The sequence below is a fragment of the Amborella trichopoda genome, chromosome 3 (genome assembly GCF_054954075.1).
Source record: "Amborella trichopoda isolate Santa Cruz 75 chromosome 3, AtrichopodaSantaCruz75HAP2 v2.0, whole genome shotgun sequence".
NCBI classification, from domain to species: domain Eukaryota; kingdom Viridiplantae; phylum Streptophyta; class Magnoliopsida; order Amborellales; family Amborellaceae; genus Amborella; species Amborella trichopoda.
The window spans coordinates 11,593,240-11,615,839 of NC_142338.1; the positions used below are offsets into that span (position 1 = coordinate 11,593,240).

At 31.1% G+C, this 22,600-nt stretch overlaps 1 non-coding gene across 1 annotated transcript; it reads left to right on the top strand.

Annotated features, from left to right (window-relative positions):
* The first annotated feature begins 382 nt into the window (after window positions 1-382).
* On the top strand, window positions 383-2,328 carry LOC18428862 (putative polyamine transporter At3g13620). Its single transcript, XR_016053038.1, has one exon. It is a non-coding gene; the product is annotated as a putative polyamine transporter At3g13620 (transcript).
* Window positions 2,329-22,600: the final 20,272 nt, after the last annotated feature.

A 22,600-nucleotide genomic window follows, 5' to 3' on the forward strand; every position in this document is an offset into this window, starting at 1 on the left:
TTGACCTCAAAAGCTCCTTCGAAGAGGAATCACTCCTTATTTTTCCCTTGCCATCTCATCCGCTATCAACCCCAAACAAAAGCGAAAAGATATTCTATTCCTTTAGGAGTATACTATTTATTTACTCCCTCAGGTAAAACCGTCTTCGTCATTAATTTTAGGATCTTAAATTTAAGAATATAACCTCGCACCATCTAACGGTTTTCTACGCAATTTTTAGAAGGTGAGATCTAGAAATCTCAAAAAAAAAAAAATTTATTTATTTATTAGAATAATCATCTACAGATTAAGGTAATTAGCAAAATGTCAGAATAATTTTTTTTTTCCAAGGAGGTCATGACGAAGGAATTAGAAATAAACTATGCTCCCGAAAGAGAATAGAATACAAGCTCAAAAAAAAAAAAAAAAAAAAGTACTTCCTCGTCATATCTCTCTCTCTCAATGTATGGCTGCCATTTAAGCCCGAGTATATCTATGTCTTGCCCATGCTCAAATATTGTGTCCATGGTGGAGAAGAGAGAGATCCTTCCAAGTGAATCTTATTCACCTTCTCTCAACTACCCTGCAAAATCACCCCTTGAACCACCATGCCTGAGACTCCCTCTGTCCCTAACACTAACCCTAAACTTTCAGGCATGGCCGTTGCCCTCTCACCTTCTTCGCTGCCTACCAACACTGAGACCGGCATCCCGATCTTCACAGATGAACACCATCCACAACAGAAGAAATTGACCCTGATACCTCTTATCTTCCTTATCTTCTTTGAAGTCTCTGGAGGCCCTTTTGGTGAAGAGCCCGCTGTGAAAGCTGCTGGCCCCCTGTACACGATCCTCGGTTTCCTCATCTTCCCCTTCATATGGAGCATTCCAGAGGCCCTTGTCACCGCCGAGCTTGCCACTGCGTATCCGGGCAACGGTGGCTATGTGATATGGGCCTCGGAGGCGTTCGGCCCCTTCTGGGGCTTCCTCCTCGGCTGGTGGAAATTTGTAAGTGGTGTGATAAACCTCCCGGCCTATCCCATGCTTTGCATCGACTACCTCAAGCTTGCTTACTCGCCCCTCTCTCATGGCTGGCCTAGAACTCTCTCTATCTGCCTCTCCACTGTGATCCTATCTTTCCTGAATTACACTGGTCTCACCATCGTTGGCTGGACGGCCGTTTTCCTTGGCACCGTCGCGATCCTCCCCTTCGTCATCATGGCCTTCGGTTCTCTCCCTTCGATCAAGCCGCACCGGTGGCTGAGCACCGAGCCCGCACACAAGGATTGGACACGCTTTTTCAACACCCTTTTCTGGAATTTAAATTTCTGGGACAGCATCAGCACCATGGCCGGGGAGGTCGATAAGCCCCAAACAATTTTTCCGAAAGCACTGTTCTCTGCAGGGATCTTCACATGCCTGGGATACATCATCCCTCTTCTCGCCGTCATTGGGAGCCTGGAGCTCGCTGATTCAGACTGGGGCAACGGGTTCTTAGCGGAAGCCTCAGGGAGGATAGTGGGTCGATGGCTCAAGTTCTGGGTCGAGGCAGGGGCAGTGCTCTCAGGGATCGGGCTCTTCGAGGCTCAATTGAGCAGCGTCTCCTTCCAATTGCTTGGAATGGGGGAACTCGGGATTTTGCCTGCCTTCGTGACCCGAAGGTCGCCGTGGTTTAACACCCCGACCTTCGGCGTGGTGGTCTGTGCCGCCAGCAGCATCGCAATCTCGTTCATGAGCTTCAACGACATCATTTCCTCAGCAAATTTCTTGTATGGCTGCGGAATGATGCTCGAGTTCGCGTCATTCTTGTGGCTGAGGTGGAGGAAGGGGGAGGTGAGGAGGCCATACAGGGTGCCCATGGGAATGGCAGGGGTGGTGGGGCTCTGTTTGGTGCCAGCGGCATTCATTGTGTTTGTGATGGTACTGGCCAGAAAGATGGTGTATGCGATCAGCGCCGGTGTCACGGTGGTGGGCGTGGGGGCGTATTTCTTCAAGAGATGGTGCAGGCTGGGTAATCCGTTGGAGTCCGCTAAACCGGCTCCAGATGCTCCTGGGATGGAGGGAGTTATTAGACTTGTTTCTGGGATCGAAATGGCCGATTCGGATTAAGAGCAACAGACGACAATCGGAAACCGCCGGGGATGAAACCGGCTGATTGACATCCAGACGAGGAAGCCTCTCTATATACCTAGAACTGGCCCAAAAAACTTTTACAGGGCTGACGTGAGTCAAAGATAAGATTGTAGACTGTGATATTTTCTTGTAAAAGGTGCATCCATTGCTTCTTTTCTAATTTAAATACGAAAAAAAGTATATCGAGGCTGATAAACTACGGATTCTCTCTCAAAAACCCATTAGAAAAAGTAGTTTTAATGTTGAAAAATCAAAAATAGTTTTAATGTTGAAAAACCTTTTGATTGATCATCTCGACATCGAGATGTATGACTATAAAAAATAAAAAGTTTTTAAGTCTTAAAAATAATACATTTTATAACATATTATGTACACGGTTTATTTTCAAGATTTTTATATGCTTATAGATTTACTTGATTTTAAATATTTTTTAAAATTTAAAATTTTATAATTAGATATAAAAATAAATTTTACGATAATCCTTATAACATTTTACATCAAAATTATATACCATGATAAAATTTGAAAGGCACCATACCTCTACACCTAAGGAGAGCCATACCTCTACACCTAAGGAGGCATCCGTATGCCAACTACACTCTTAAATATTTTGGTAAGCTTTCTATACTTCTCTTACAGCATAAAAGTTTTTGTTAAGCTTTCTATGTTTTTTCTACGGCATAGAAGTTCTATTTTTCTCTTATCCATCCCGCTACGAAGGCATCTGTATGCCAACTACACCCTTTAAATATTTTGGTAAGCTTTTTATGCTTCCTCTAAAGCATAGAAGCTCTATCATGTCTTATCTATCCCCTTTATCCAGCTATTCCATTTTGAATGGAGGGGAGTCTTCCATTTTGGATAGAGGGCTAAGATTGCCCCAATTATAATGTTACGGCTTTAGATTATTTTATTTTTTATTTGTTTTATTATAAATTATTTTGACACCAAATTTTAGAAGTCTATTCCTTTATTAAATTTACACTAGCAAAAAATATAAAAAAATATTTTATATAAAATAAAAAGATCAAAATATTTTTGAAAGTTTTGAAAAGTATTTTGATTATTATATTTTATTAAAAAAATTATTTTTAATAATTTTTATAAGTGCGTCTCAATGAGAAGATGATACACCCCAAATTTCATATTCATACTTTTTCTATAAAAAAAAACCTCAAAAATATACTTTACTTTAAGGCATCCATTCAGTTTTCGAATCCCTTTATTAAGATTGCTCTTTTTAACTTTATTAAGATTTTGACTCTTTTTAACACGGACAAAGCTACAAGTGAGGCCCACTCGTGATATTTTCTTTAGTGATTGCAATGGCAATTGCATTTTCGCTGTCACATAAATCAATGTGTTTGTCTTGTGGCAAATGGCCCACCTTTCCATTTTCAACATCCGCTGCCACCCAAACTCGTATTAGTGGTCGGATGTGTCTCATCGGTCTGACTTAGTGGTTTAGAAAATGCTGCGGTCTGACTTAGTGGTTTAGTGTAGAGAGGAGGCCTTAAACAATTAATGTGATTTTAATGCTGAAAATCTTTGTAATAGTTTTAAAATATATTTTTATTTTTCATTATAAAATTTAAAGCTTCAAACATAAAAATTTGAAAATCTAAAAAATTGACGAAACAAAAATATATTATAAGATGGACTATTTTCAAAACTTGAAATCCATTTTTTTTCTCCTGTATATGTATTGTGAGGCCGAGATGATCAATTTGAAGATATTTGGACATCAAAACAACCTCTTCTAATGAAAAATTTGAAGTGCGCCCTAATTTGATTGGTTATAGTTTCACATTTATATAAAATTTTGGAAAAATTATGTATATATCCATCATAGTTTGCGTTATTACAAAACTATTGAATAGCTTTTGGTATTACCTATCTGTCTGTTTTTTTATGCCATAACGAAAATAAATAAATAAAAACAATTTTACCCTTTTTCAACAACCGATTTCAATGGATTTTCAGTTGTTTAACAACCTAAATCCTCTATACCCTTCTTTAACCACTTTTTACTCGTCTTTTCTCTTTAAACTCTTTTCAATGTTTATCTACGTAGATTAGTCCTTGTAGCCTTTAAACTCTTTTGGATGTTTATCCATACAGTAAAGAGTTTAAACCTTGAGGCATAGAGAGAGAATGGATAAACATAAGAGAGAATATGGGATAAACCGTTAAAAGTGATAATGGACAAAGGTTTAAACCAAATATTTATCTATTCTCTCTATACATTAGATTGGGTGAGTTTAAACTCTTTCCTACCCTTTAAACTCTCCCCTATGTTTATCTAAACTCTCTCCTGTGTTTATTCATTCTCACTCTATATCTTATATTGAGTGGGTTTAAACTCTTCCCTATAGAATTTAAAGGAAAAAGATGGGTAAAGTGTGGGTAAAGAAGGGTATAGAACGACCGAAAAACCATTGAATTCGAATGTTCAACAATCCAAAACCAACAACCGAAAAAACAACTGAAAACCATTGAATTCAGAAAAAACAACCGAAAACAACCCATTCAATTCGGTTGTTCAACAACCGAAAAAGGGTAGTACCTACGAAAAAAATTTCGGTTATGTCAATTTTCATATCATCAACAATGAAAACTTTTGAATTTTGGGTTTTTCAAAAATCGAAATTGGTTTGATTTGAATTCAGTTGTTAACTGAAAAAAAGAAAAATTGTTTTTTTTTTTAATTTTCGTTATGACATGAAAAAAACGGACACATAGAGAATAACGAAAACTATTTAGTAGTTTATAACAATGCAAACTATAATGAATATGTACGTAATTTCCCCTAAGAATTTTCTTTTATATAAAGAGGGTCACAATCATATAAAAGGGAGGGGACATGCTTAATTTTAAAAAATAAAAATATATAAAAGGCAGAGAGGACAAGGCTTAAGTTTGAAAAGAAGGAAAAATATAAAAGCGAGGGGACAGAGATGCTACCAATAGCTTCTCAAACACAGGTTTTGTCCATGCCGATTCCCTATACGGATCACTGATACTATTACATTCATTATACTATTTCTCATTTAGTAATCCCAACTTTTTTGATGAATTGATGGCACCAATTCTACATTTTTTTTCTATGCGGACTAAGGAGAAACGGAGAGCTCAATGGCATGGGGGCTATATTATGAGAGAACAAGGAGGTCAACCTGATTTAAATATATAACATGGATTCCAGCAATTCAATGTAATTGGACTCTCATACTGATTTGAATGATTTAGTCTTTCTATGAACCATATGTTCGTCCTTGCAAAAACAAAAAATAAATACAATATAAAGAAAAAAAAAGAACTCATTGATAGGATTGCCGATACTTGGATCTGCCCCAAACTACACAACAAGTATGGAGTGCTAATCTAAATCCTATAGGCCAAACCCAATTGTGACGGGTGTCCAATGTGAGTAACCCTTCATCTCTTTTCCATTCCGGTCCGTAAGAAACCCTCTATTTTATGGAGTCCCTACCTCATAGAATTAATTATAATAATTAATGACTTATAGGAGTTGATATCCAAATTGTAACTCTTATCTTTATTCACCTTAAAAGGCATTGGGAGTTTTGACGAGCTGTCACGTAGTTGTTAAAACTGCCTCGTCAAAACTGGCATTAAGATTAATTAGGTTACTCAGGAATGAAAAAGTGTATATTTATAAAAGTTCAGGCCAAGCCGAACTACGCTAGCCCTGTCTTGGCCCTGGCCCAATAGCCTCGCCTACGGCTCATGGTGGCCGGGTCGTAGCCTAGCCCTAAGGCCACATTTTGTAGCCAGTGCTCCAATCTTTTAAGGCCGGCCTGATCGGGCCAAGCCCGGACACCCGACCTGCCACCCCCTACAAAAAGCTAATTCTTTGTGTGGTATGCAAGGGATAGCAAGTCACAAATACTTCTAAATAGAACATGTATTTCTATTTTATGAATTAGTTTATGTTGGGGTTACCCTCATTCTTTTTGTGGCGACTAAATCTTGTATGTGTTTTTTTTAGAAAAGAAATGAATCCATTTTTCGAAGTCTCAATAAGACATATGGAAACACAAGAACTATTGATTAAAAATGACTAGAAATGGAAAGGACGTGTAGCTCCAATTATTTTGAAAATTGTAAGATCTTAGGCACAAAAAGAATGGGTTGATCTTCAGGAACGGTGGGTTTTAAAACACTGTTTACTATTGCAACATATTTCAACGACACAAAGTTTATTGTGCTTTGTCATGACGAGTATCAACGATGCTCTCTCTCAATAACTTGTAGAAACGAAAAACAATCCACGAAAACAAGAAAGCAAAAACAAAACACAAAAGAAAGAAAGAAACAACCAACCACAATGCAACGATATACGTGGTTCGGTAACATACTTATGTCTACGGGAGATGAAAGCTTCTTTACTGACAATGGAGAATAGGGTTACAATAAGAATATGGTTACAATAACCCTTTTCCTCACGCCTCTTTGTTCTCCGATTACAAAGAGATCTATGTTTTTCTCGTAACCCTAAATGAATCACATCGCAACAATATATGCTGAATGGCAACAATGTATATCGAGTCTCAGATAGATGGTACAAATTTCCGAAATACCCAAAGTAGAGATATATATCGAATCCCATGTACGGATATTCGAAAGTTTCCTTGGGGGCGGAATCAACCGAGTCTACCTAGCTAGACACTCCTCCGAGCTTTTAACGGCCCTCCGGAGTCGTCCTTTTGACTCTACTGTAATAGATCTATTTCCCCATAATACACGACATCAATCCTCAATATAACCCCCTATATTTGTTGGGGTACATTAAAACCATGTTTAAAAACTCGAATTTGGTACTTACTCGGCATAGTCAAAACTGAGTTGTATCTCGAGATAAATAATACCGGCAAGCACCCTGTTAATACAAAATGCATTACAGATGGATATATTATTAAAACATAATATAGTGAATGAAAAAATATGCATATCTTTTTAAGTGTGATTGAATACTAGGTATTTGTTTAATGGAATGAGGAAATTATATATATACAATAATTAAGGGGTTACGTTAGGGTGCTCATACTATGGAGTAATTTATTATTCTACTCAACAAATTTTTTACACTTTTATATATTTGTTTTGTATATAGAGCATTTTTTTTAATAAAGATATTTTTGGTCATTATGAGGGGTGTGACATGACCTTCATGGAGCATACTAGAGGCATTTAATACTCCATGTGAGTGATGTCGTACCCCATGTAGATGACATCACACCCTCTATGATTCATTCCGCTTGACATTATTTTCTCACTTTGGCTACTGCTTCAGGGTGATTGTGTTGCATAGTTAGTTACTTTACTATTTCACTTTTAGTTTATTTTTAATTTGATCACGTAATTTAAATGGGCAACTAGAGCTGAGCTTATTAATATTTTTTTTAATTTTCTCTTTCCTTGATATAGTTTTTATGGAATTTTCGATGAATAAAATTTTCCTCATTCATTCACATGTGTTGGAATGGTTAAAAAATAACAAATTGTTGACAAAATAGGAAATTCTCTATGAGCATAGATGCATACTATGAGTGCATCTCTAAACTTTATTTTTTTGGAACTATATCTCTATGTGGATACTGGCTATGTTGAAAATATATTCACTAATTTAACATTGAAATTATAATATATTAGTAAATTTATTGTTTTTGGTAAATTATAATATACTATCTTAAAAAATAATATCAATACAAATAAATAATATTTTTAAATGCTTTTGTAATTAATGTAATCAAAATTATAATATCTATTAGTAAAGGAACGGAATAAAGTAAGGTACGAATAGGAAATAACCGAGTGGTTCATTAAGATCCTGGTCAACCAACAGACACTAGATTATTTGTTGCCAAAAAATTTTGATATTCTAACATTGTTCTTCCCTATGGCTTACCTTTGATGATTTTTTCGCAAATCACATAATTTACATGGGCAGCTAGAGGTAAGCTTATTAATAGTTTTAAAAATTTCCTATTTCTTTGCAATAGTTTTTAACGAAATTTTCAATGAATGATTTTTTCCCCAATCCTTCACATAAGTTAGAATAGTTGAAAAATGGGAAACCGTTAAATTGTTGACAAAATAGGAAAATTCTCTATGAGAATAGATGCATAATATGAATACATCTCTAAACTTTGTTTTCTTGAAACTATACCTCTATGTATGTGTACTGACTATGCTGAAATGTATTCACCAATTTAGCATTGAAATTATAATATATAAGTAAATATATTCTTTTTTAAGTAAATTATAATATACTATTTTAAAAAATAATATCAATACAAATAAATCATCTTTTTAAGTGTTTTTGTAATTAATATAATCAAAATTATAATATCTATTAGTAAATAAATTATTTCTTGCCAAAAAACTGAGCCTAAATGTATAAATAATTATAGTTTATTATATAAATAACTGAAAATAATATAAGACAACATAATTCAAATTATAACATAATGGAAAATAAATTCCTTTTTGTAAAAAAAGGTATTTCAAAAAATAATGTTATAATTTTTTTTTTTGTATTTTATATTGCGTTTTTCTTTTTTTTGCAACTTCTAACATCCACAACGAAATTGAAAAAATTCACTATCACTTTTATTTATGCAATTTGAATTATTTAATTGTTTATGTTTTAATTTGTGCCAAATGGATATGTGTTAAGTAAATATTTTTAATATAATGTATTAATTATAATTATTTGATATAATATTCAATTTTAAAGATTCCTCTATTTAAAATAGCTTTTACAATCTTTTTGGTACCCGCTATCTTATTTTATCACAAATAGTATATCTGATTTATTTCTTTCTTTCATGGTTTTAAACAAATCATAATTATTTAATAAAATTATCCAATTATGAGGATAAAATTCAATAATATCTAAGATAATGTTTTATTGAAAATATTTATCAATAATAAACATGTTTCAGTCATTAAAATTAAATATCACGTGCAACGCATATGCATATTATTAGTTTCTACTACATTATTACGTAAGAGTTAAGGGGCAGATATGTGTCGCGAAAATAAGAAAGGAACCTAATATTATAGAAGTTGTAGGATATATACCCCTGTCTAGAAGAAGAGAGAGACTAAAATTTTGTGTGTGTAGAGAAAAAATTTTAAAAAGAGAGAAAGAAAGTAGAGATTTTAGGAAGATAGAGATATTGTTTACATATCCTATTGAGAAATTGGAGAATTTTTTTTATCCAACTCTTTTCTAAAATTTGTACGTGAAGAGTAGAGAACATTTCTCTCTATTGCCCATTTTAGTTTATTTTCCAACCGATGTTAAGTTTCAAAACCTTTTTTGCAACATATGATTCCAATCTTTTGTATCATCCAACCCTTAAACTCAAATTTGACCATATATAATTGACCCAAACAAATTATAAAACGACTCTCCTTCTCTCTCTCAAAAGATAGGGGAGTAACGTCTCTCCTCTCTCTAAAATCCACACCTCTCTCTAAAACCGATACAGCTCCCAAACCTCCCAACTCTCAATAACGTATCTCTCTCTCTCTAAAGCCCACACAATATCTCTCTCTCTCTCTAAATCCCACACAATATCTCTCTCTAAAACCGACAAAGCTCTCAAACCCCCAACTCTCTACAACGTATTTCTTAAAAAAAAATAAAAAAAATCAATCAATAAAAAAAAAAAAAAAAAAGAAAGAAAAGGAGAGTAGCGCAACAGGGCCAAAGCATTCATCCTCTATAGGCCTTGTACCACTGCCAATCTCGCAGAGCTCGAATAGAATCCAATTCTCTTCCTCTTTGAACAGTCATGACTTCAGTGATTAGTATATTACAAATTTATGTTATTCTCTTTCTCTCTCTCTCTCCCTCTCTCTCTAAATCTATACTTTCCATTGATTTTCCTCTGTAACCAATTCAATCGAGCGATGCCTGTCCATGTTGTGTCGAAAAAATTGGGTTTCTAGAGGAACACCTGAGAAATTGGGTCTGATCCCTTCCCGTTATGGTTTTCAAGGGAAATTACAAGGGGACTGTTGCACTCTTTAATCTCCATTGCTGAGACCTTCTGTTCTATCAATTATACTAAATCAAGTGGGGGTCTTTCTCCACTACAGAACCGACAATTGGGTTTTCCTTCTTTGCTAAATCTAGAGGAGGTCATGAGGTTTTTCTTCTCTAATTTGGCGGAGCCGGGGAAAGTGAATGGGGCAGACAAAGTAGTTGACATTGAGGAAGCCAACATGATTGAAAGTGAGCTATTGAGAGATTTCCATGGATTGGAACGAGCCATCCTCTTCATTGAGGATTTCCCAGTCCTGCAAATCGGATCTCATATTTGACAAAAGGTACGCAAAAGAGAGAGGTGGTCAATGAATATTTGTTGCTTTAGCACTGTTGCAGTTTTTTTAGAGAGCGAGACGTTATAGAGAGATAGGGCTTGAGAGCTGTGAATTTTAGAGAGGGAGAGGAGAAAGATGTTGTGTGGGTTTTAGAGAGAGACAGTATGGTCCTTCTTGAAAGAGAGAAAGAGAAAGGTCATTTCATATTTTGTTTGGGTCAATTATATATGAGCAAATTAGGTTATTTGGGTCGACGGGCTTAGAAGATACAAAAAAATTGGTTATTTGAAGTGAGAAGTCAAGTATATGTCAAGAATTTTGATGGTTATGGTATGATCTTCGTATCATTCTTTTGATTTTTTGTAGTGAAATTTTGGATAAAAAATTTTAGGATTTTGCTCATAGATAAATTGAGATATCCATCTAATATTTTTGGACATCATCTATATATATTTGGGCCTCCTGTCACTTTATATATTATCATTATGTTCCAAAGCTTAAACTGCATAGACATCGGCTTCTATAGTATTATTAAGGGAAACTATTAATGTTATTTAAGATGAATGGACCGATTTATGGTGACCCCTTCTTCCGATATTTTTGTCAAGTTTTTGTAATTTTGAAGATTTTATTTTAAGATGAGATAGGCATGAGAATGGAAGGATTTATTTTCATGATCTTTTCTTATTTATTATTATTATTATTATTATTTTACTGATGATGGTAGATTGCTATTCAAAATCAGAATATATTGTCACTATCCTTTGCTATTTAATATGAAAAATCTAAATCTCTACCCTCAAGGCCATATGATTCTGTCTTTTATCTTTTTCTACTCTCCAAATCCATAAGCTCCAATATATTTGTGCTTTTTCTCTTATCCAAGAATCTCTCTCTAAGCAATCAAGCAGCAAAGGCATGGGGTATGATATATCACATTACGAATCCACAGAGGTAATCTCCATCCTAAGTGATAATAACATCACAATATTAAATTCACAATTGAGGAATTAACGATGATCTTCATGGCACACTCTTGGGATTTTTTATAATTTATAGTAGAAAGGTATGGAGCAGAGAATGAATCACCGATAAAATTACACACCAATTTCATGATTAACATATAATAGATGTTACATGTAGTTACACATAGTGTTTCTAACCCCTACAATAATCTCACAGCAAATATAGAATTATGCCATTTTAATTTTTCAATGAGTCAACAGAATTTGCTTATAATATAATATATATAAATCATATATAATAATATAATAAATATTATATATATATGTATAAATAATATAAATATAAATATATAATCTATGTAATATTATATAATATATAATAAAATGAAATTTATAGTTTATTAGCTTATTTTGTATTATGTATAACATATAATAAAATATCTATTATAATATCTATATATTATAATATCTATATAATATCTATATATTATAATATATTATAATATCTATATATTATAATATCTATATATTATAATATATTATAATATATTATAATATATTATAATATCTATATATTATAATATCTATATATTATAATATATTATAATATCTATATATTATAATATATTATAATATCTATATATTATAATATCTATATAATATCTATATATTATAATATCTATATAATATCTATATATTATAATATCTATATAATATCTATATATTATATATAATAAAATATCTATTATAATATCTATATATTATATATAATATAATGAATATATATTATGAGAAATGATCTTATAGGACCCTCCCCCACCCATGTGTGTAGGACCCCAAAAGATCACCATTAAATTTGGCACGGAACTATAGAAAAGTCAAGTCCCACACCCATGTGCTAACTTTTCTAGATATCCGTACCAACTTTAATAGTGATCTTTTGAGGTCCTACACGTATGGGTAGGGGATGGTTCTCTATGATCATTACTCATATATTATATATAATAATAATATATTATTATTATATATAAAATATTTAATATAATAAATATATTATTTATAATATAAAATATTATATATATAATACTATTTAGTTAATATAATATATTTATATAGTATATAATATAATAATATGAATATAATATATATTCAAACCTGGAACTTTTGAAAAATTAAAAAGATTTCTTTCTCAAAGAAATATTTTAGAAAAACAAACACACCGAGAGAGAGAGAGAGAGAGAGAGAGAGAGAGAGAGAGAGAGAGAGACTTTTGAATCACCCCACTTGGACATATGGGTGAAAATTACTATACAAAGGTATACTTCTAAATTTTGTTGGTTTGAAAATCTATGTGCCTTCCATAGTCCATGAATTGTAGAATTCTTTCCCAAGGAAGTGATCAAATTAATTTACAATTACTGTAAATTATAAGAAAAAGTTATTGCTTATTTGAATGATTTGTTATTTATCTTTATGATTGCTTCCCGATGATCTCATTTTGTTTTTTAACATCTTCTCAATTGCAGAAAATCAAGAAGCCCAACACCACTAATAAGCTACTCTTTAAAGCCCTCACTCTCAAATGGTCATTTCTTTGCTCTCTAAATGTATAAGCCAGTAGTAATACTAATAATAATAATAAAATAAAAATTTTTATATTTTCTCATTGTTTGCCATAATATATTCAATAAAACGGTTAATAGAACCACTAACCAATTACTTAATTTGTAATAGTTTATGCATATTACCCATAAAACTACCAAAAGTCCATAGAATTGGCCCCATGTGTATATGCTTTTCTTTTTTTGATTTTTCTTTTTTATTATTATCATGTATGTTGTCTTCCATGAAATCAAATAGCATATGTTTTGTTTCAGTGAATCAGTGGGGAGAGGGCCCCAACCCCTGGTAGGAATTGAGCCTAGGAGTTGCAAAGTATTAAGCGTTAACCAATTAAGCCTGAGCTCTTTTCCTATCTAAAAACATATGTTCATTTCTATATAGTACAATATTTATCTGCTCCTTTCTTATTTGTTGTATGATGTACTGAATTATTATGCAATACATAATAAAAAATTGTAGTAACTATGCAGTAACAGGAAATAGGTCGTAACCCTAGAAACCACTCAATTTGTAAGAGTTTTTTGAACCAAGATCAAGGTAGAGATTCACATTCTTGTGGACGTCTGAGAGTGATCGAAAGGGTATATCAGTATGTTCAATACGAACAATCTCAAAATTTAGGAACTAATATTTCACAAGATGTTTCTAATCCATTAGTTTTTTTATTGTTTGCCATAATATATTCAATAAAACGTTTGATAAAATCACTAACCAATTGCTTAATTTATAATAGTCTATGCATGCACCCATAAAACTACAAAAGTCAATAGAATTTGTCCATCTGTATATGCTCTTTTTTTTATTTTTTTTATTTTTTTTTATTTTATTATTATTATTATTATTATTATTATTATTATTATTATTATTATTATTATTATTATTATTATTATTATTATTATTATTATTATTATTATTATTATTATTATTATTATTATTATTATTATTATTATTATTATCATACGTATTGTACTTCCATGAAATCAAATAGCATATGTTTTTTTTAGGTGAAACCGTGGGGAGAGGGCTCATACCCCTGGTAAGAATTGAATCAAGGACGTAGCGTTGCAATGCGTCAAGCACTAACCAATTAAGCCAGGGCTCTTTTCCTATCAAATAATAGTTCATTATTTATCTACTCGTATCTTATTTATTATATGATTCACTGAATTAGTATGCAATACATATTAAAAAATTGTAGTAACTATGTAATAACAGGAAATGGGTCGTAACCTTAGAAACTACTCAATTCGTAAGAGTTCTTTAAACAAAGATCAACGTAGAGATTCACGTTCCCGTGCTCATGCGAGAGTGATTGAAATGGCATATCAGCATGTTCAATACGAAAAATCTCAAAATTCGGAAACTAATATTTCACAATACGTTTCTACACTATTGACAAATACTATTTCTTCATCGTCAAACCAATTCTCCAATGACAATATTCATGACCACTCAAAGAGGAGAGATCCTTTGCATATGGATATAGCTAATGGAATATATCCATAAGTTTCTAAGGTTACCTCTCTTATTGATAATGACAATGGTTCGAACTCAAAATCATTGTCGTTCTATGCAAATTTTGCTCACATATTTTTTGGAGAAAAAAAAACCTATAAACTTCATTATTATGCTTTCATTTCAGATACACCATTAACAAATATCATTCTCCAACAACAATATCCTTTACCACTCAGGAAAAAGCGATCATTTGCATATGGATACAGATAATGGAATATATCCATCAGCTTCCGAGGTTACCTCATGTATTATTGACAATGACAATGGGTGCCATGTCAAGCCTTCCATTGTTGTCGACATTGTCATAAAGTCAAATTTCAATATGAACCTCCCACTTTTTGTTGTGGAGGAGGTGGATTGAACTTCACTCACCCAGATACTCCGAATGAACTTAATGAATTATTTATCCAATCATCATATTTTACGAGCCAACTAAAAAAATATATTCGAGGATATAGATAATGGCTATGTATTGTTTATTTTCATTTCATACCTAAAAAGTATATCATCGTTAGAGTTATGGTACAATATTATTGCCAATTATTCATCATTCATAATTTCATTACGTTATAGGAGATTAATAATAATAATAATAATAATAATAATAATATTATTATTATAATACAGTTAGTTCATACATATGAGAAAATTGTGATTGTTTATTTTATTCCTATGTGCGTTGCACATAATTAAACTAGTATATTATTAAGCTAGAGTTAAAGAGATGACATGAAAATAAAAAAGTCTTAATTTTATATAAATTGTAGAACACATTTCTATATTTGAAATATAGAGCACCACCTATTTTAGGAAGGAGAAAGTGAGGGTATACACCTATTTTAATACAAGAGAATAACATTTAAGATATTTAGAAGAGTACACTTGTCATATTTAGGGGAAGAGAGAGAGGGGAAGAGAAAGAGAGAAGTGGATAAGACTGAGATAGAGAGAGAGAGAGTACGTAGGGTAGAATTGAGAAAAAGAGGAAGAGAGAGAAAATCAAGGGGATATTTCTTTCTATTTTTAAGGGGAAAGAGAGAATCCTTATCTTTAAGGGAGAAAGAGAAGAGAGGATCTTGAAAGAGAGAGAATACAAGGGGAAAGAGAGAATCCTTATCTTTAAGGGAGAAAGAGAAGAGAGGATATTGAAAGAGAGAGAATACACGGGGGAGAAAGAGAGAGAATGAGAAAGAAAATCATGGAGATAAATAGATTTAATAGATAGATTTTAAAATATAGAAAAAGGGTTTAGGGTTGTATTTTAGAAATTATTTTTATTTTATTTTATAAGGAGATCTAAATGGATTTTTTTATCTTAATATAATACTTCTTTTAGAAGCTATAATGTGTATTATAAAAAAAAAATTATTTTTAATCTAATAACTAAATTAATGAGTTTTTTTTTGGTAAATAACTAAATTAAAGAGTTAAAAAATCCAAAAGTTAGAAGGAGAGAGGGGGTTAGAGAGAGGACATAGAGGGAGGGGGCAGAGGAGGTGTAAGGGGAGACGGAAAGGGAGAGGCGCCAGAGATAGGAGGTTATGGAGAGAGAGGGAGAGAAAATAGAGCGAACGAGGGGCATGAGCATAGTTAGCAAGTCAAGGATTTTAATAAATCGGTTTATTTTAAAATCGAGAAAAAATCGTTTTTATTTCAAAAAGTCGGATGAAAAAATCAGATAAAAATACGGATCGGCAAAAATACTGCATGTAAAGATATTGTCAATATATTGGACTAGGCTAAAAAAATCGGAGTAAAAAAATCGGATAAGTTAACAAAGATCGCAACTACTTCATACCAAAAAAAAAATACACGATATAAATTTTCACATTAAATAATTTAACAAAGATCACAACTACTTAAAAAAACAAAAAAAAGTACACCATATAAATTTTCATATTAAATACTTCAACAAATATCAAATCTACGTAAATATCAACATACCCAAAAAAAAAAGCTCAACTGTTTTTTTACAAATATCAAATCTATTTAAATATCAACATACCCAATATACACCATATAAATCTTCACATTGAATACTTCAATAAATATCAAATCTACTTAAATATCACCATACCCAAAAAAAAAAAAAGGCACAAATAAAAATCAACAAATATCAAATCTATTTAAATATCAATATATCCAAAATCTACTTTCAAAACCCAAATCTACTTAAATACTTTAGCAAATATCCAAAAAAATGTACAATTTCTTTTTATCATTAAATGTTTTAACTATAATTAAGTCAATTATAACTATGGTTAATATAAAGGTTACTTTATCCTTTATATAGTTGTTTTCATTCAGAACCGCTTCTTCAAAACCATTTGTGAGTTTGAAGACTTTTGGGAAAAAGATATAGCAAGGCTTTGGAGGACCTGAGAACATTAAGAAGCTCGATAGAACTCTCTTTTCCCCTGATCTCACTGATAAGGAAGTTCGATAGAACAGCAAGGCATTTGGAAGACCTGCGTTTCATTGAAAAGAGGGTATGCTTCTTCAAAATTGAGGATGGGGTTTTGCTTTCTGAGTTTGGAAAAAGCTCAAAATTTGGGATGGGGGTTTTCTCTATTAGAGAGAGAAAATCAAATGGGGTTATGGGGGATGGGGGTTTTCAGGAGCATGAAGATTATGAATTTGCAGGAACATAAAGATTAGGTTGGTTGATGGAAATAATACGTTTTTTTGAAAATTACACATATCAGGATTTTTTTTTTCTTTTTTTAAAAAATATAAATAAAAATGCATTTTTGGGCCCGTTTAAAAAAACGTGTTTTTAACATTTTAATGAAAAAAACATGATTTTTTGACGAACGTTTCAAAAAAACATCGTTTTAAACGTTTTTTAATCGCCGATTTGCTAACTATGGGCGATAAGGGGTTATGGAGAGAGAAGGAAAGAGTGAGTACTAGAGAGAGAAGAAAAGAGGGAGTATTAAAACGAGAGAGATTAATTTAGAAATAGAGAAGTTACTAGCTCATCATCTCCTCTTGCCCTTTTTAGTATTATCATTCAATAATTATTTTTATCATCTAATAAATATTTTTTCAAAAGTTTGTATAATTCCATATGTCTATTTACAACCTAATTTTTAGTTATTCATTTTGCCTATGCAATGTTTTCTCCCTTATGTGAAGTTTGATGTCACTCAAATTCAGTTTGGTATTTTGTTTTCTTCCTTATGTGAAGTTTGACGTCATTCAAATTCAGTTTGGTATTTTGTTTTTTGGGTAAATAGTTTGGTATGTTGATTTATTATTTTGTCATTTGTTTTTAAATTTTTCATCTTATAAGCTTACATAAATCTAATTGCATCTCATCTTAACATTAGGTTTTTTACTTTTGCATCAATTGAATGTAACTCTATCATCAACTTTGTATGTCCAATATATTGTTGTATGCTTCTCTTCTCTTCCTTTTTAATTTTTTTGTTATATTTCATTTTATCTTGTAAGTTGGGTACTTAAATATTTGACCAATTAGGATGCATTTTCATTCTCTATAAAACCAATATTTAAATAACTTATCCGATGTACTAATATACCATTTTAATTATCACATGTACTTCATTTTCTTTTTTTACTTTTTCCTTATTAGAAAGCTAATAGATTGGATTTCTTTGGTATTCGTATCCAAATTTATGGCAAAACTTTTATAATCTGGACTACTTTTTCTGTTTTAGTCTGTGATTGATTTATTATTTCTTCTTCCCTAAGATCATAAAATTTGTTATTTTTATGGGAATGAATTTGTTTTTTTTTCTTTTTTTGGCTTTATCCTACATTTAAGAGGCATGCTTGGAAAGTTAAATAGATTAGATTTCCTTTGTAGATATTTAGATTTTCTGATTACTGTTTTGCATTTTTATGCATGTAATTTCAATTTTTTTTATTTTTAATCAAATATGAACGTACTTTATTATTTTATATTATTACAAATGATTTACTTTTTTCAGAGACATTTCGGTTTCATTTATTTTTTAAATATTTTAACAATTTTCAAATGCCCTTAATGTAGAAATATTAAATACAAACAATGTCCGTTCCAATTTTTAATTCATAAAAAAACAAAGTTTTATTTTTCAAAAAACGTTTTTTGTAATTTTCAAGAACTATCATTGTTAACTTTCTGATTTTTAATTAAATATTTGTTCATTTCATGATTTTTAAAATTTTTATTATTTTTTAAAAATTTTATTATGAAATTATAAGTGTTCTACACTAGCATGCCAATTTTTATTTATAAATTTTATGGTGTGAAGTTAATACATTCTCTTCATTGAATGTAGGAAATAAAGTTTATCTCTTTTTAGACTTTTTTAAACACAGTGAAGCCAATTTTATTTCTTTTTTGAAAATTTCAAATTTCAGAGTGTCTCAAATAAAATATGTTGTACCTCCTATAATAACAGAAAATCAGTCTTAGGTATCTTATATTTATAAATGTTGAATTTCTAACATTACAAATTTTCTTTAATAACATCTTCCTTTTTATGGCTTTTGCAAAATAAAAAAGTGATGTTATTTTAAGGAAATTTTCTATATTATAAATTTTTTTTATAATTATTTTCCAATTCTTTTAGAATGAATGTCTAAGTGCTCGAAACCATGATATTTTTGTATAATGTTTTAGGATGTAGAAATAATTTTTATGTACCATCTAACACTCGATAAGTACAACAAAATTATATTATTGATTTTCCTTTGTTTTTTTTTTTTCATCTATCCGTACGTTGAAATGTATTATTGATTTATTTTACTTATTACTGCATTTATACACGCACGTAAATCTACTATTGTATAATAAATTATATTAATCATGATTTTATGTTACCAACATATACTCACAAAAATAAATTATATAACATATTTCGTAATATTTAATTAATTACATTAAAAATTAATATTATAAATATTATTCACAGTATATATATCGATTATGATTTTTTATGTTATCATAGTTAGTAATATTAACAATTAATATAATCAAAATAATTAATTATACTTAAATTGTAATTTGTGAATATTTAAAAATAATAATTATATACAAATTTATATATTTTCCATTATATTATTAAAATAGACTAATAAAATTTGATTGAATTTTTACAATATTGTATAATTAATGCAACTCTATATATTGTGATTATAAAAGGCCTATACAATATTTTTAATTAAGAAATTTATAATTCAAATATTGATTTTTAATGTTGATATTAATATAAGCATAAAATATTATATTATTCGTACATGTTATAAGTTTACTATAGCACCAATTACATGTAGAACACATACCACGATCATATTAACAATATCAACCACAAAACCCTCCAAAAAATAAGAAAACATTGGTGGAATATATAATTATAATTATAATATTATAATAGACAATTTTATATTTATTAGTGTTAAAACTTATTCACATCATTATTGTACAGTAATTATTTAAATTATTTGCGCAATTAGTATAATAATTACATTTTTATTAGCATCAAAGTATAATTACATAATTATAGTAGCATGGCTATTATAATTATTTGCTTAATTAATATAATATTTGACAAAATAATGCAATTATATTATTAAAATTATTAATAATAGTTGTACCTATCATATACTTGATATAGAGCTGCAATAATTGTAAAAACTTTCATTGTTAAATAAACTCATCTAGTTGTCATTGCGTAGACACCATGAATCGTAAACCCTGGAACCACCTAGAATTCCAAAACCAGTACCCTACCACCAAACTGCCTTAAATGGTTTGTAATGAAGGCTTGGCCCTAAACTCAGAACCTTGAAAAGACTACTAATAGACCATGAATGGCCCTAAAACAAGAGAAAATTTGGAACTAACCACTTGATATCTCGCTACAATAGTAATCCCACAAAATAGAAAACTCAATATTGAAAACTTAATATCTTGTAATATACAAGATAGTAAACTCAATAGTTGGTTTCGATATATGTCAACACTTTCCCTCAAGTTGGTGCGTAGATATCAATGGAGCCCAACTTGAAAAGTATCTGATGGAAGTTTGTCTATGCAATAGCTTTGGTAAACAGGTATGCAAGTTGGTTTTCACTTCGAACATAATGAGTACTAATAATTTTTTACTAAACATCTTCTCTCATAAAGTAACAATCAACTTCTATGCGCTTGGTTCCTTCATGAAAAACTGGATTAGAGGCTATATGTATAGCAGTGTGATTATCACGAAACATCTCCATTTGATTGACCATTGGGAGCCCCAAATATCGAAGTAGGTATTTTAGCCACATCAATTCACTTGTAGTTATTACCAAAAAAATTCACTTGTAGTTGAAGCCATAACTTTATAATCAGCCTCTGCATTGGATCGAACAATTACATTTTGTTTTTTGTTTTTCCAAATAACTAAGTTTCCTCCGACCAATTTACAATAAGTAGTAGCGGGCCTCCTGTCAATTGGACTACCTGCCCATTCAGCATCAAAATAATCAATAATATTAGTATGATTATTCGGTTTCAACCGAACACCTTTGCTGAGTGACGACTTAAGATCTATGAGAATCCTATCGACAACTTCCATATGACATGTTCTAGGAGCATGCATAAATTGCCTCATAAGGCTAACTGCATATATTATATATGGTCGTGTCACAGTCAAATAAATTAATCTGCCCCACAAGTCACTAAAAACAGCCTATATCTTCATTAGCTTTTCCATTTTTGTTGAATTAAGTTTGCAATTAACATCAACATGAATGTCAATAGGTCGGACTCCTAGTTTCCCAGTTTCTTTTAATAGATCTAATACATATTTCCTTTAAGAAATGAAGAGTCCATTTTTTTAATGTGCGACTTCAATGCTGAGAAAATATTTTAGTTAACCAAGATTATTTATGTCAAATTTCTTGTGAAGATAACTTTTAAGTTTCATGATGTTTTTTTTATCATTACTTGTAATGATAATATCATGTACTTGAGGTTCCCTTTTTTGTGAGCATCGAAGAATCATCTGAGCTTCTAAGAAACTCGATAATCATCATGGTTGTGCTGAGGTTGGTATAGCATGCGCGAGGTGATTGTTTAAGTTCATATAGAGCATGCTTTAATTTGCATACAAGACATTTCACATTTTCTTTAGAATAACCTAGAGGAAGACTCATATAGACTAATTATTTAAGGTCACCATGCAAGAAGACATTTTTAACATCCATCTGATGTATAGACCACCCACAATTAACTGCGATAAAAAAACATGACCAGTATTCACCTTAGCAACTAGTGCAAAAGTCTCTTTATAGTCGACTCCATAAGTTTGGATAAATCCTTTGGCCACCAACCTGACCTTATGTCTTTCAACATACCCATCAATATTATATTTGAACTTATAATCCCATCTAGATCCAACTGCTTTATTCTCTTTAGGTAGCTTTTACAATATCCCAAATATGATTCTTGTCAAGTGCTTGAAGTTCCTCTTTCATGGTCTTCCTCCACATAGGTTGAAAAATAACATTTTAAAAATTAGTTAGCTTAGAATTATTAGAAATAGAACTCAAAAAGTAAAATAGACGTGAGAGATATTTTCATAATAAATATGATTTTGAACAGGATAAGAAATTGCACGGTAAGTATAAAAATCTGGAAGTCTAGAGAAAAGTTGAGATATACGAAAAGACCTGCGCAATGGACGATTAAGTGGGGCCACGTCTACGGAGGAGTCTTATTCTTCTAAACCAATTTGGTGAGTTTCAGAGGTATCTTCAGTATCGACTGTATAATCATGATTTGTTTCGAGTGTGTTGGACACATCACTACTAATATTAGGCAAGGGCAAACGACCTCTTGAACACTCCTCTTAAGTCCTATTGTTCAAACTACTCTCCAATGTGTCAGGAAAATATGACAATATTTCAACAAATTGAACATATCTGAAAATACGCATGTTTCTGGTTGTGAGATCATAACATTTGTATCCCTTTGAGTAGAAGAGTATTCAAGAAGGATAAATCTACTAGAATGTTTTTCAAGTT